Genomic DNA, 13,446 nt, shown 5'->3' with positions numbered 1-13,446 from the left:
GGGTTAAATGTGGCCCTGTAGCTTCTAAGGAGCTAGAGGGAGGATTGTTGTGGTGGTTGTTGCCGTTCTGAGTGTATAGTTTGGTCTCGGACAATGGCGAAGGAGTTGACGTGGGTTTAGGGGCTGCTGTTGGCGAAAAATACCCCAAAGTGCGGCCAGTGATTCCCCGTCGCCGCCTCCGGAGGCATTAAGAAGGTAAGAGGCTAAAGCCAAGTTAGAGATAAGACTCTCTCTCTCTCTCTCTCTCTCTCTCTCTCTCTCTCTCTCTCTCTCTGTGTGTGTGTGTGTGTGTGTGTGTGTGTGTGTGTGTGTGTGTAAAAGACAGGGGGGTTCTCCCCCATCAGTCTCCCCGCGGGGTGCTGCTGTTCCCTTCCAGGCCCTCGATCCACAATCCACTTAAGCCAAACTGGTCCCAATCCTGAAACTTCTTAATGCGCGTACGGGTGGGTGATAAAGCTGAACAATGGCATTTGCTCACAAGGGAATGTGTCACAAGGGTCGTGTGTACCCCCACCCCACCCCACGCCAAGTCTAATCAATTTCAGTCCAGCTTCTCCAGGGCGCGATTGGTGGACGTGAGCGTGTTTTGTCTCATTCCCTTTCGCTGTTATGTCTGGATTCAGGCGCGGGGGCGCGCGCACGCTGGGGGAAGGGGGTCCTTGCTTGCCTCTCTCCTTCTCTCCCCTCCCCCACCCCGCAATCCCCCGCATCTGGGCGTGCATTTGGGTGGGAAGAAAGCAAGAGACGTCATAAAACAAACAAACAAACAAACAAACAAACAAACGAAACAATCGGGCACGTAGAGTGATTTCATGCGCCCACTCCGCATATCCCTCCGCCCAGAGGATCTTGCGAGCGGGAGTAGTTGCCTCCAGGGTGCTGGGAACAGAAGCTTTGCTAGGGGGTGAACTACAGTTCCCAGTATCCTTTGGGTGAGGGAACTGTGCTTTTAAAGCTACGGGGTGTCTCCAGAATGGATTTTTCCGTGTCAGCTCTCTGCTCCCTAAATGAGCACTTGGTGATGAGGACCCTCTCTCCCTCCAGAAAGCGCACCGTGCGCCTTAGACCCAGGTCGACTTTGGTCAACGACAAAAGCTTCCGACGCCAAGTCTCTCTGACGGACCACACGCTTCCCCCTGCTCCTGACTCTTTTATTTGTTATTCCCCAAAGCCCCCACGAGCTTTCCTGGCTACTCCTGCCTGTCTTTGTCAATCCTTCAGGCGACAGCGGCAGGCGGGCCCGGCCCGGGTTGATTCCATGACATCACATGCAGCTCCACTCGATTCCCGAAGAAGCCTCCTCCCCTCCCCCTCCCCCTCCCCCCTCCCCCTCTTCCCACCCCAAACCCCACCTGCGATTCGCGGGGTGGCTGCGTAAAGACCCGCCCGTCCTCTTTTTATCCCTCCCCTCCCCTCCCTCTCCCCTCCAGCATCTCTTTCACTCTTTCTCTGCCCTCTTTCCAACCCGGAAGCGCTCCGCTCTCTCTCGCGCGCGGTGGTGAGGAAGAGGAGGAGGAGGAGGGAGGGAGGGAGGGAGGGAGGGAGGGAGGAGGAGCAGGGAGGTCAGAGAGATTTGGGCTAGGCGCTTGGAGGATGCGGATCACCCAGATCCCTCGATCTCGGCTTAGCAGCAGCTTCGGCAATGCGCACGGCCCCGACGGCGGCATCAGCAAGAACCGCGGGTGGACTCTGCTGGCTTTCCTGAGCGCACCTCTCCAGCAGATCGAGAGAAGATAAATCGCTCTCGGCGCTCGTTTCCAGGTCAGTGCAAAAAAAGAAAAAAGGAGAGAGCCATTCCTCAGCTCAGCTCCCTCGTGGCTTCTCCTCTTTGCGCGGTCTCTGGTTTTCCACGTGGGTCAAGGCGGGGGATCCCGTCGAGAATCTCCTTCACAAGCCTGCACGGAACAGAACGATCCGTAAATAGTGTTTCTCAGGATGTACATGGATGATATATCCCTCCCCCTCTCCATCCTTCCCTCCCTCTTCGGTGACCTTGGTAGGGGACTTGGGAAGGTGGGTGAACCGGACTTTCCCCCTGTGAGATCAGATGACCTCTTGCAGGTTTCTCGACAGCCCCGACTCGGCTTGTGGCTAAGCCTCCGGACTGGGGGGGGGTGTGTGCTGGTCATGGTGGAGCAGGGAGGGTGCTGGGGGAGCAAGTCCACGCAAAATATCTGAAATCGCCCCCGGCTCTAAGACAGAGAATGCAAACGGGAGACGGGCCCGCGTTTCGTAGAAAGCATGCGGAACGCTCAGGAACCCCACATTTCCTTGGGGGTGAAATGATGGCCGGCAGATATCTGCAAAGGCAGGCGCGATAACTGGGATGCATAATCTTGCGTGACATCCATCGCGCAGCCCAAGGGGATAATTTCATCCTTGCATCGAAATAAAATCAAATGGATGCCGGGTATTTCTATTTATTTATTTGATTTTTTTAAAAAAATAGTGTTTATTTAATTGATGCGAGAATGCTGCTACCCTCCCTTGGCCCTTAGGAAGCGGCGAGCAATTTAAAAACGCCGATACATTAATTCAATCAAATAAGGATATACGCTTATTTAACGTCCATAAAACCTTCTCTAGCCTATGCCTTCTCATTAGGCTTGGAACATCGAGATAAAGCACCACCCTTCTAATCTACCGTATATGTATCCGTGAAGCCACTGCTTAAGAAATTCCATTGGAATCTAGCCTAGACCATCGGGGGAGAAAATGCTCCCTGTCTCTTGTCAATTTCACTTTCAAGGTCCGCCTTTGTCTGCCTCCATCTTTGCAGTCCCGCCAGTTACTTTCCATCTTTCTTTAATCCGCTGTAAAAATTTGCAAGCCCCCTTGCCATCCCTTCCACAATTTATACCTGCGGTGCCCTGCAAATAACGTCTGCGGGTTCGCTCCGATTCAGCTTCCTTCGCTTTGGTTATTCAATAATTTGGCATCACTACGGTAGTTCTCCTTCCTAAAACTATCAGGCAGGCATTCTCAGGATACTGAACACACCTGCATGTATCAACAATTCCGACTGCACCTTCTTCCAGTAGTAAATATGCAATTGGTTTTTTTTAAAAAAAATGGGATCGGAGAAATTAAGCATTGCAACTGTATTAAAATGCTAGCTCGGGGATATAAATATGCGTAGGAATAGAAACATGGAAGCGAGCGAGGGGAACGGATCCACCAAGAAATTACGCCGGAGAAGGAAACTCTCAGTCCCAGCCGCTTTCAAAAGGCGCGTCCTCCTTTGCTTAAGTGCCGTGTGGATCCAGAAACAATCGCCCCTTCGCAGGCGCTGCCCGTATCAAAGGCACCCTTTACTCCAGAGCCGTTTTAGCGCCTGAATTCTGTTGCGCGAGGTTAAAAAGGGCAGTGTTGCGTTAATAAAGGAGGGACGGAGCGAGGGACACGAGACCGAGCCACCTTGGGCGTAATGATAACCGCAATTCAATTCGTGGACCTGAAAGGGGAATCTGGAAAGGACCCCTGAAATGTGTCAAGCCGGATTTGCAGAGAGGAATCTTGTTTGGATACGACAGATCCGAGCTGGGGCGGCGGGAGTGTGGGGGTCGCTGAATTATACGAAATTAATTTTGAACAGAGCTCGGATCGTTGGAGAATCTTTGTATGTGTTTTTTTTTCCTTCCCGAGAAAGGATAAACAAAGAAACCTGCATTTTGTTAGCGTAAAAACGCGCGTGGTGAAGGCTTTTATCGTAAGCAAGCGGCAAGCGTATTCCTGCGCATTCTCACACCTGCAATTGACAGATCGCAGTTTGAAAATGGGGTGGGTGGGAGAGAGAGAGAGAAGATGCCCGCGATGGGTAAACCTTTGCCGGGTCCTGCGTGTAACGCATTTGCTAAAGAGCTCCCTTTGCAAAGCGGTAGGTGTGCGCGTGCGAGCGAGAGAGAACCGGAGTGGCCCTATATATATATTTTCTAATTGTTTCTAATTCGAATCCTTCTCGTTGGTTTCGCTGTGGAAATCCACGAGACTAATCTGAAACAAGGGGCTCGCGTTGCTGCAGTTCCTCCCCTTGGTTCACAGGCTTCCTTAGATCTGTGTGCGAATGGAACAGTTTCGCCTGGCTCTGTCCTGCCCCCTTATTTATTTTTCTGCTAAGAGAGAAGTAACCCCCATTTCGGCGCACGCGTGTTTGTTCAGCCGCGTACCCACGAGTGTCTTGACCCTCGCGGGTTTTCGGATTGACCCGGATCGTGAGTGTTGCTGACTTCGAAGGAAGTCAATTAAAAAAAAAAAAAAAAAGATCAACGGAATTTCCTCCCACGCAAAAGGCAGAGCGGGGAGTGAAGAGGGGGAGGGAGCCATAAGTATTCTGATACTTTCCTTGGAAGTAAGCTGACTTCAGCAACCGGCCTTCCAGGTAGGTGGATTTATGATGCATTTGTGGACTTTTGCGGTTGCTAGATCGGAATTCACCGGCGTACGACGACAGTTCCAGAGAAAGAGGAGACGGTTCCACGTAGCTGCAGAAGTCCCCCATCTCTGTAGCTTGTTTTCTGGGGATGAACCCGCTTTCCAAGCATCCAGATCACATATTTTGCATTTTCTCTCTTTTTGGGTGTGTGTGTGTGCTTTTTGGCTTAATACTCAATAAGCTTCCACCTGGGGATTTGCTTAGTTTCTGAGCGCGCGTCTATCTATATTGCTTTGGGGCAGAACTTGGCGGTTATGTCTTCCTGCGCAAACCCCACAGAAATGAAGGGGAACTTCCCGGAGGGTCGTGCGTTTCTTCGTTGCGACGCACTTCATTGTGTTGTGGGGGATCTAGAGGTTCTTGCCAGCTGTGTGTGTGTGCGCGCGCGTGGCACAGAGATTTAAGTTCTCCAGTTTCTATGAAGTGCGTATTACTCTCTGTTTCCAACTTAGCCGTTTTTGCTGGGTTTTGTGTGTGGGTGTCTCCTCGCAAGTGCTATCTTCGTCGATGTCGCTTTGAACCAAGTCAGTTTCTCCTCTGGGCAGGGAGAAGCAGTGCGCCTCCATCCCCCGCGCGTGTGTCACTTTCTCCGGGGTTTCTCCAACACTTCGTGACCCGGTGTGTGCGCGAAAGCACACCTTGCTTTAGGCACGCACTTTCGAGAAAAAGATGTGTCTCTGACCCCGCGTGCTAACCGTTCCGCCACACTTCACGACCCAGTTAAACAGGAGCTAGGGCTCAATGGGACTTCTAGTCCAGCCGCTGGAATATGTATCCAACGGGTAGCAGGGTTGCCTGACATTACCCTAGAGAGGCTGCAGATCCGGCGCACAAAGATTTCAATGCAAACATGATTGTGGCCGCCAATTTACCTCCCGTTTGTCCCGTCCTGGGTCACTGGGCCAATTTTTCGCTCTTGGAGGAAAGCCACTCACTACCGTGTGATTTTTCTTTCCTTTTCACGTCGGCTTTCCAAAGCCGTTGATCCAAAGAACAACCCGGATGATCAGCTCCCTTTTTCTTCTAGAATCGATGGCGGTAGAAGCGAGCGGGTTCCCCACCCCCACCCCGCAAAATTATTGGCTTCAGGTGCCAGAAAAAATGTGTGTGTGCGGGGGGGGGGGAGAATTTGCAGTGGCGCAGTGCCGTGGCTGACTACGGCTGAATTCAAACAAGGGGGCTATTCCAGGGACAGTGATCACGGCGGTACCCATCACGCGCCCCCCCCCCCACGCCATGCAAGAGGAAAGGTCTTTCCTTCGCTCCTCCTCTCATCGCTCTGTTCAGTTTTCTAAGGAAGCCCCCGAATGAAGATAGCGAGAAAGGGAGACCCAGAGGAAAGCAAAGGGGAAGCAATGACCTTTCCAAGCCAGTAGACCATCATCCTATACCGTAGATGTGAAATTCCTTAAGGTTTCCAAGGAAGCATTCTTTAAATTTCAGGGCAACACGCAATTCGGGATTAGTCGATGCCAATCAGGTTCAGTACAAACTGGGCTGTTTTGGCAGCAAACAGCAAGTCTATTAAATCACGTTTTGTTTTTGTTTTTAAATGCTTTGTTAGTTGTAGGTATACTACTGACAAAGGTTTGTTCCAGGCTAATGAACCCAACCAAGAGACTTCATTTAGAGTTTTAAATGGATGCCTGTACAGACACCCCTACACCCCTCTATGTGCATATGTAGACACCCCAAGATATTTCCGAATTACATTTAGCATGTCTATAGTGCTTTAGTAGTCAAAGTGTTTCATCTACATAAGGAATGAACAACCTCTGGCCCTACAGATGTTATTGGAACGTTTCTAACCAGGCCCAGATAGCATGGGATGATGGTAGATGTGGTCTAAGAAACATCTGGAGGGCCAAAGGTTCTGCAACCCTGAGCTACATCCCCAGAGCAATCTGCACAACAATCCTCTAGGTGGGCTGGTGCTATCCTGCCCACACTGAGGATAAAAGTGAAGACTGACTTGGTTTACAGGTTTGTTCATTACCTGGGAGATTAATAGCAGGAGCAATATTGGAATCTAGGATTTATTGGTGCCCTCTCTCTCATCTATCCAGATCTATCATCTATCTATCTATCTATCTATCTATCTATCTATCTATCTATCTATCTATCATCTCTAAATAGCTTACACAAACACACCCACCAGATATTTAGATTAAATTTATTTCAGCTGGTTAACATGGAGACCAGGCATAAGACTAACTTCTCAAGAAGGCCTGAGCTTCAGCTGAAACAAGAACCTTGTATCTCATATTGGAGAGAGCTCAGACTTGCTTCCACATCCATTTCTAGAGAAGAGGGCGATTCAGAAATCAGGAGTTCCTTCCTGTCAGGCCTGGGAAGACTGTGTGTTTACTCCACACAAGGTTCATGGGTTCTTATTTACCCTGTACCACCATCAACCCCCACCTCCCCTCTGTTTTTGTCATGACAGGTCTGAACAGCAGAGAAACATCAACAAAAAACTTTGAGGGCTGGGGTTTCTATCGGGTGCCAAGCTTGGTTCCCTCCCCCTTTCCCCCAAAAAATCTCTTAGGCCTGGAAAGGTGCCTAAAAATTAAGCCAAGATTAATTTATTTGTTCAGTTACAGAAACTTCTTAGAAACCACAGGCTGTTCATGTACTATTCTAGAAATTGTCTAGGTGTGTGTGTGGGATAGGGTGGGGGAAATTATTAAAAGGAATCATTTTGATTGACACCATGACACCATTCTAAGAGCATTATCTAAGAGCCGATGCATTCATAAACAAATCAATTTCAGGGTTGAGTTCCCAAGCAGGGTCAAAGGGCTGCTCTTAGAGGTACTCAAACCTTGCATTCAAGCAGCCACCTTGCATTTCCCTCCCACTCCCATGCATTCCTCTTGGCTCCTTCAAGCTCATAACAATCAGAAATACAAGTGCTCCGGATTCACACGTGGCAGCGAGCCCGCGAATACGGCTCCCCATCCCACGCTCCGTAAAGCAGGTCTGAAAGAAAGCGTCAGAATAAAAAAGAATTCGGGGGTCTTGAGGAGAGGAAGGGTTGAGAGATCTATTGCCTTAAAATCGACGCGGGAAAGACAGGATCCTTATCTTGCACCGGTTATATTTCCCAGAACTGCACGTTTCTGAAGACATCTCCGGATTCTTAGACATGTTTACTCAGAAGCTGGGCGAATGGGCCTAGGATTGTATGCTTTAACAGAGAGAGCCTTTCTGACGAATTTCTTTTTAAACACCTACTGCTAAGGGGCGCGAGAGAGGGGTGTGTGTGAGAGATTTCACCACCTCCCCTCCCTCTATAAATAAACAAATAAACAAGCAATCAAGCGCGCAGGATATTTGTTCTTTTGGGAAGGGGGCTCTTATGGAGGGAGGGCAACTGTGGCGATGGTTGTCGATCGCTTAAACCCTCCACCCCCGACGCCGCGCACACTCCAGTCACCAGGAAATCTTGTGGGATCTTCCTGGCTCCCAGTGGAGAAAGTGAAACTTAACTTAGATCCAAAGTTGAAACTGACTGGATCCTTTGCAGCCTTGCAGTTTGCGAGGGGATGCGCGGGGGCGAAGGGAGATTCCAGTGCAGATTCTAGAAAATAAAAAACCCTTTAAAAAAGAGCCTTGCGTGGCTTGCGACGAGGCTGTTTCTTACTTTTCGACTCCCCCTAGTTCAACACCGTCTTCTTTCCCTCTCTTGGGAATGTAGAAGGGGGAAGGGTCGCTTCCTGGACTGGTGGAGCCGGTTTGAGTCTCCCCTACCTCATTTTTGCTTACTTTTTAAACTGTCCTGAAGGCAGCGGATCTTTTAATTTCAGAAAGGGGTTTTTTGGGGGGATGGTGGGGGAGGAAAGAAAAGAGAGAATGTATTTTTTGTTTGTTTGAGGTAAGCTTTCTTCAGGCCTCCTTCCTACTCACGAACCATCTGCCTCCTCCCCTTCTCAAATGGGCCTCTCCCCAAATTTTATTCTAGAAGTCAGACTTCTAGAGGTCTGAAGGAGGGTCTCCTCGGACCCCGCCCCCCACCCACGTCTCTCCCAAGCTCTCGGGATCTTCAAAGGGAAGCTGGCCACCCCGTCGGTGGCGGTGGGGGAAGATCATCAGAATCCACACGATCGGATGCTGAGGCCTTATTTCTCTTCCTCTTTTTCTCCCTGCAATACTTGGTGTTTCTCAGGCTTCCACAGTTGGCAGAGAATGAGGAAGGAAGGAAGGAAGGAAGGAAGGAAGGAAGGAAGGAAGGAAGGAAGGAAGGAAGGAAGGAAGGAAGGAAGGAAGGAAGGAAGGAAGGAAGGAAGGAAGGAGGGGAGGGGAGGGGAGGAAGGCAATGAGAACGAAGGGCAAGCCAAATTGAGAGCGGTGAAGGGGTTATCCAGAGGGGTGGGGGGCAACCTTGCAGCCTGAATTAAGCACCTGCAAAGTCCAGTTGAGTTCAGTGGAAGCGCCGGAGCACGTGCTCGAACCGCTCTCCTTTGCCATCCCTGAGATTGACGAGGCTGATGCTCTTTTGAAACTTTGAAAAGCTGCTATTTCCTTGATCGCCGGCACCACCAAGCAGGGCTGGTCTAGGGGTGTCAGCGCCTCCACAGGGCGGGCAGGCAGCAATCCCAGCCAAGCTTACCTGAGAGTAGCCCCCCCTCCTCATTGAATTCAAGAGGACTTGATTCTTCTGCGTTAGGCAGGCACTGTCAGGCTCGCTTGGTGTGACTCCTGCGTTAAGATCGCGTGGCTGAGCCCGAAGCCCTAAGTCTAGGCTGGCAGAGCTCACCAGGGTGCGCGGAAGGGCGACCCCCTCTTCCCCTTTCGGGTGTTTGGTTTTATTCGACGTTTCGGGCGCTGAACAACCGCTCCCTTTTGCCCCCCCCCCCGGCAGGGATTCAGGACTCGCCTATTTGGGTTGCTATTGCAGAGATTGTTGTGTCTCACGTCTGTCTTCGCCCGGGCCAGGGAAGCGTGCGCCGTCCAGCTGCTTTTGGCAAGGAAGAAGCGACGCGCCCTTTTCTCCCTAACCCCACGCGCAACAAAAGTTGTCCCCGAATCCACCCACTCCCGGGGAACCCGAGTTGCTTTGCGATGGGGTGGGGGCTGGGAGAAGAGAAGCCTTCAGATCTCAGCCCTGGGCCGTGTCCCTTTCATAACCCTCCGATGCCTAGCTCGGGGCTGTTTACACAGCTTTACCTGCGCTGCGCTGCTTTCCCTGTCAAATCCCAGCCCAGTAAACGTAACATAATCCTATTCCAGTCAATTGTATGCGGGCTAAAAGCAGTTCGGCGACGGGATGGTGTGTGTGTGTTGCGTGTGTGTATGTGTGCTCTTCGAGCCCCCCTCCTTTCTCCCCCAGCAAGGAGACAGGAAAATTCAGACCAGGTGCCAGTGATCTAGAAGGTCACAGAGGAACTCGGAGAGGCCAGGCGGTTTTGCTCTCTGTTGTAAAGTATACGGAGAGCGTGTCAGCTAGCCCCGAGTTCTGTGGGACCCCTTTGCCTATACCTACCCATGCTTGAATGAAGGACACGTGCTGGGCACGCAGAAGGCCGCAGGTTCAATCACCGCCCTCTCCACCTCCAGGATCCCAAGGGCCAGGGAGGAGACTGCAATATAACACCCCCTCCCTTTTGAAAGCTGCTGTCCGTCAGAATAAGATGCCTTACTGGTCTACCTTGGCACGAAGGGAAGCTCGTGATAAACGGTACCAACCACATTCTTTTGTTAACTACCGGATCACACTAGATCCGGCCCTTCTTCCCGGGGTGCGCGCGCGCATGTTTCTTCTTTAACATGCTGAGTGCTGCAGTCCTATACACACTTAACTCGGGAGCAAGTCCCATTGAGCCTGTTGGGGCTTTACTTGTGAAGGAGACGCGGATAGGATCGCAGTGCGCCTCTCGCTTTCTTACTGACCCATATTCTTAGCTAATCAGAAGTCAAGCTTATTGAAATCAGTGGGGCTCACCCTCCCTGGTAAGTGGGGTAGGATTGCAGCGCTACTCACACTGGCTGGTACAGTATAAGGATAGATCCCCCATTTAATTCACGAATAAATCACACACACACACCTTAGAGATTGCCTGCAGGGAAGCGGGAAGTCCTTGCACATGGTTCTATCCCGGATTAGTGAATAAGGAATAACTGCTGGTTCCGTACTGATCAGGTATGCCCAAACTTCGGCCCTCCAGATGTTTTGGACTACAATTCCCATCTTCCCCGACCACTGATCCTGTTAGCTAGGGATCATGGGAGTTGTAGGCAAAAACATCTGGAGGGGCCGCAGTTTGGGGATACCTGGTACTGATGCATCACTAGTGAGCATGAATACATTGGTTCTGTGTATGAAAGGGAAGGGGCAGAAACTCCGACTTCCCTTAAATTCCTGTATTGCAGAGGGCTGGACTAGATGACCCTTGGGGTCCCTTCCAACTCTACGATCCTATGACTTTTGGCATGGTGAAATGTAAATGAGAGTTAAGAAAATGTTCCGGGCTAACTGACCTGCATTAAATTAGCCACCCCTGCAGTAGTATTGATTCTGGATTAAGTAATACTCAGACTGGAATGTGTAAACCAACCCCCCTCCCTCAGACCTGGAATATCCTCCTCCCACTGAAGTCCGTGTACAACCTATTTATTTTAATGAATAAGCATCACACGCTTGGCTCTTGCAGTGCCGTGTACACGAACCAGTTGCTTGCTACACCGAGATACTTAAAAAACTGCACAACGTTACCGAGGTTTTCGTGACAAAACTCCCATAAATTTTAATTGTTGAAAACTGCAGAAACGTACTATGCAGAGCAAGACGGAAATAATTATATATATATATATATAAACTGACAAGCACGCAACCACCACCCACACAGAACCAAGTAGAAGAAGGCCTTTTATGTTGCTACACAGTATCTTTAAAATGCCCGGGTATAGTGAAATAAGGGTCTTTTCCCCCATTTTTTTAAAAGAGCTCTTCGGTTCGGTTACAGCAATAACTGGTCGTTTTGCAATCCCAAATAGTTGACGCAGCTGTTCAGCTAGAATTGTTCATCGATTTTGTTTGATTTTTGTGTGGGTTTTTTAAAAAAGATTTTAGGAAAAATATCTCAGAACTATCGAGCGAATCAGGATCCCCTGTGCTTTTGTTTGTTTGTGTGTGTGTGTTGGTAGGGAACAGGGAGCAATATCTCTGTGTCATGTTATGGTCATCTGTGGTTATTGGCTGGGAAAACCGGGTCTCCTCATGGTCTCCAGTGCGGATCTTTTGGGTTTGAAAGCTTTGGCGTGAGAGAACTTTAGGACCTGATCCGCGCAGGACGGAGCAGGAGAGTTCAGTGGAGGTCAGGTGTCTGGTAAACGAACCAGTGTCTGTGGCTTGTGGACCTCGTTTTGGTGCAACGATCCGGATGGTTGGTTGTGTTTGAAATTAGAAGCAAACTTCATTGAACTCAATGGGACTTGCTTCCAAGAAATTGTTTTCTTCAGGATCAGACTATGCGCAAAGAAATAGGCACTTTCTTTCGCCAGATTTTGTACCACTAAAATTTGTTTGCAGTCTCCGAAGCAGATGTGTTTTCTGGGAAGTGGGGAGGAAGTTCCTAGGATTAGAGGTTTAGGGAGCGATCCTACGCATCTCTACTCAGAAGAGAGTCCCATTGAGTTCAATTAAGCTTGCCTCCAAGTTATAAGATATCCAGGATTTCAGTTTTGATGAACCTATCTTGGCACTATCTGATGGGTACCAATCTACTTGACACGGAATATTTCAGACCAAAACAAACTCTTCCCACGGAATTAAGGGTGTCTGCTAAAATGTTTTTAATTTTTTTTGTTCACGTTCGTATGGCCCCCTCCATTCCTGAACTCTGACTGTGGGCATTACTCCGAAGTAATAAGGGCATAAGGTGTGTGGGTTAGGGAAGCAAAAGAGATATCAGAAGCTACCAGCCACCTTTCCTTGAACACAAGGATTGGGGAGCAAAGCCCACTTTATCTTCACAACAACCTTGTGAGGCAGAAGAGCGACTGGCCGAGTTTACCGCAGATCCTAGGGCGAATCTCAACTATGCTCGCCTGCTCCAACCACTACACGGCACTGCCCGCTCCACTAAGCAGAATTGCGCTTCGCTTCGGAATGAACAGGACTCTCCATCTGAGAGCCAGTAGGTGAACATGCACCACACACTTACAGCATTCCCCACCCAAAGAACCCTGGGAACCGTAGTTTACCCACCACGGAATTACAATTCCCAGCACACTGAACAAACTACAGTTCCCTGGATTCTTAGGATGGGGAAAAACCATGTGCTTTAAGTGTTTAGTGCGTCTGCAGCCCGAGAAAAACCGGGGGGAGCTTGCGCAACCCGCTTTCACAAACAGTGTCCCATTTATCCTCGGTTTCCCTTCGGCCGGGCTCAGCTTCGCCTGGCTTCCCCCGGCTCCTTCTTCCCTGCCAGCTGGAAATTCGGCCTCTCGCTTCTCCTCCCTGCTCCGCCAGCAGGGGCTTTAATTGACAGTTTTGCCCTAATAGGAGCGCATTGTTGGGAGCAATTAGCAAAGCAACCAGTTTGGAGAAGGAGAGGGAGAGGGGAAGGAGAGGAGGAGGAGAGGGGCGGGAGAGGGGCGTTTAATTCGATTTGAAGATGAGGGGCGTGTGCCTGAGATCACGGCCCGCGCTTGGTCGATCTTTTCCAGCTGAGAACGCGGGGAAAGCCAAGGCTAGAGGGCTGCTTCGGAAAAAAAAGAGGGGTAGGGGAGAGAGAGAGAGATGGCCCGTAGCCAAATGTTAATGAAGGATAGAGGAACAGCTTTGGCTGGCGACGCAACTAGGTGGAAGCAAGGGAAGGAGGGTGGGAGATTAATTCGCTCCAAAGCGCGCCGTTTAGAATTCGAATTTAGTGAAAGTGCCCAGGATGGACCACTCCGGATCTGCTTTAAGCCGATCTTGGGGCCCCATCAGAGACCCCAACTTGAATAAAATATTGTGGGGGCCCAGGTAAGCCCTGCCCCGCACAACCGCTCACATGACACAATGCACA

The 13,446-nt window shown here is 50.2% G+C and overlaps 1 protein-coding gene across 3 annotated transcripts in view; it reads left to right on the top strand.

Annotated features, from left to right (window-relative positions):
- The first annotated feature begins 1,565 nt into the window (after positions 1 to 1,565).
- GATA3 (GATA binding protein 3) overlaps positions 1,566 to 13,446 on the top strand; it is a 72,810-nt gene continuing 60,929 nt past the window's right edge. For 2 of the 3 annotated variants that reach the window (XM_088652563.1, XM_060279208.2), the window contains exon 1: positions 1,566 to 1,761. The gene's annotated coding sequence lies outside the window, so the exon portion shown is untranslated. The remainder of the gene's footprint in view (positions 1,762 to 13,446) is intronic. The other variant, XM_088652562.1, reaches the window with a different exon arrangement.

The sequence above is a fragment of the Zootoca vivipara genome, chromosome 9, assembly GCF_965207765.1.
Source record: "Zootoca vivipara chromosome 9, rZooViv2.hap1.1, whole genome shotgun sequence".
Taxonomy (NCBI): Eukaryota; Metazoa; Chordata; class Lepidosauria; order Squamata; family Lacertidae; genus Zootoca; species Zootoca vivipara.
This window is presented reverse-complemented; position numbering and strand designations above follow the sequence as displayed.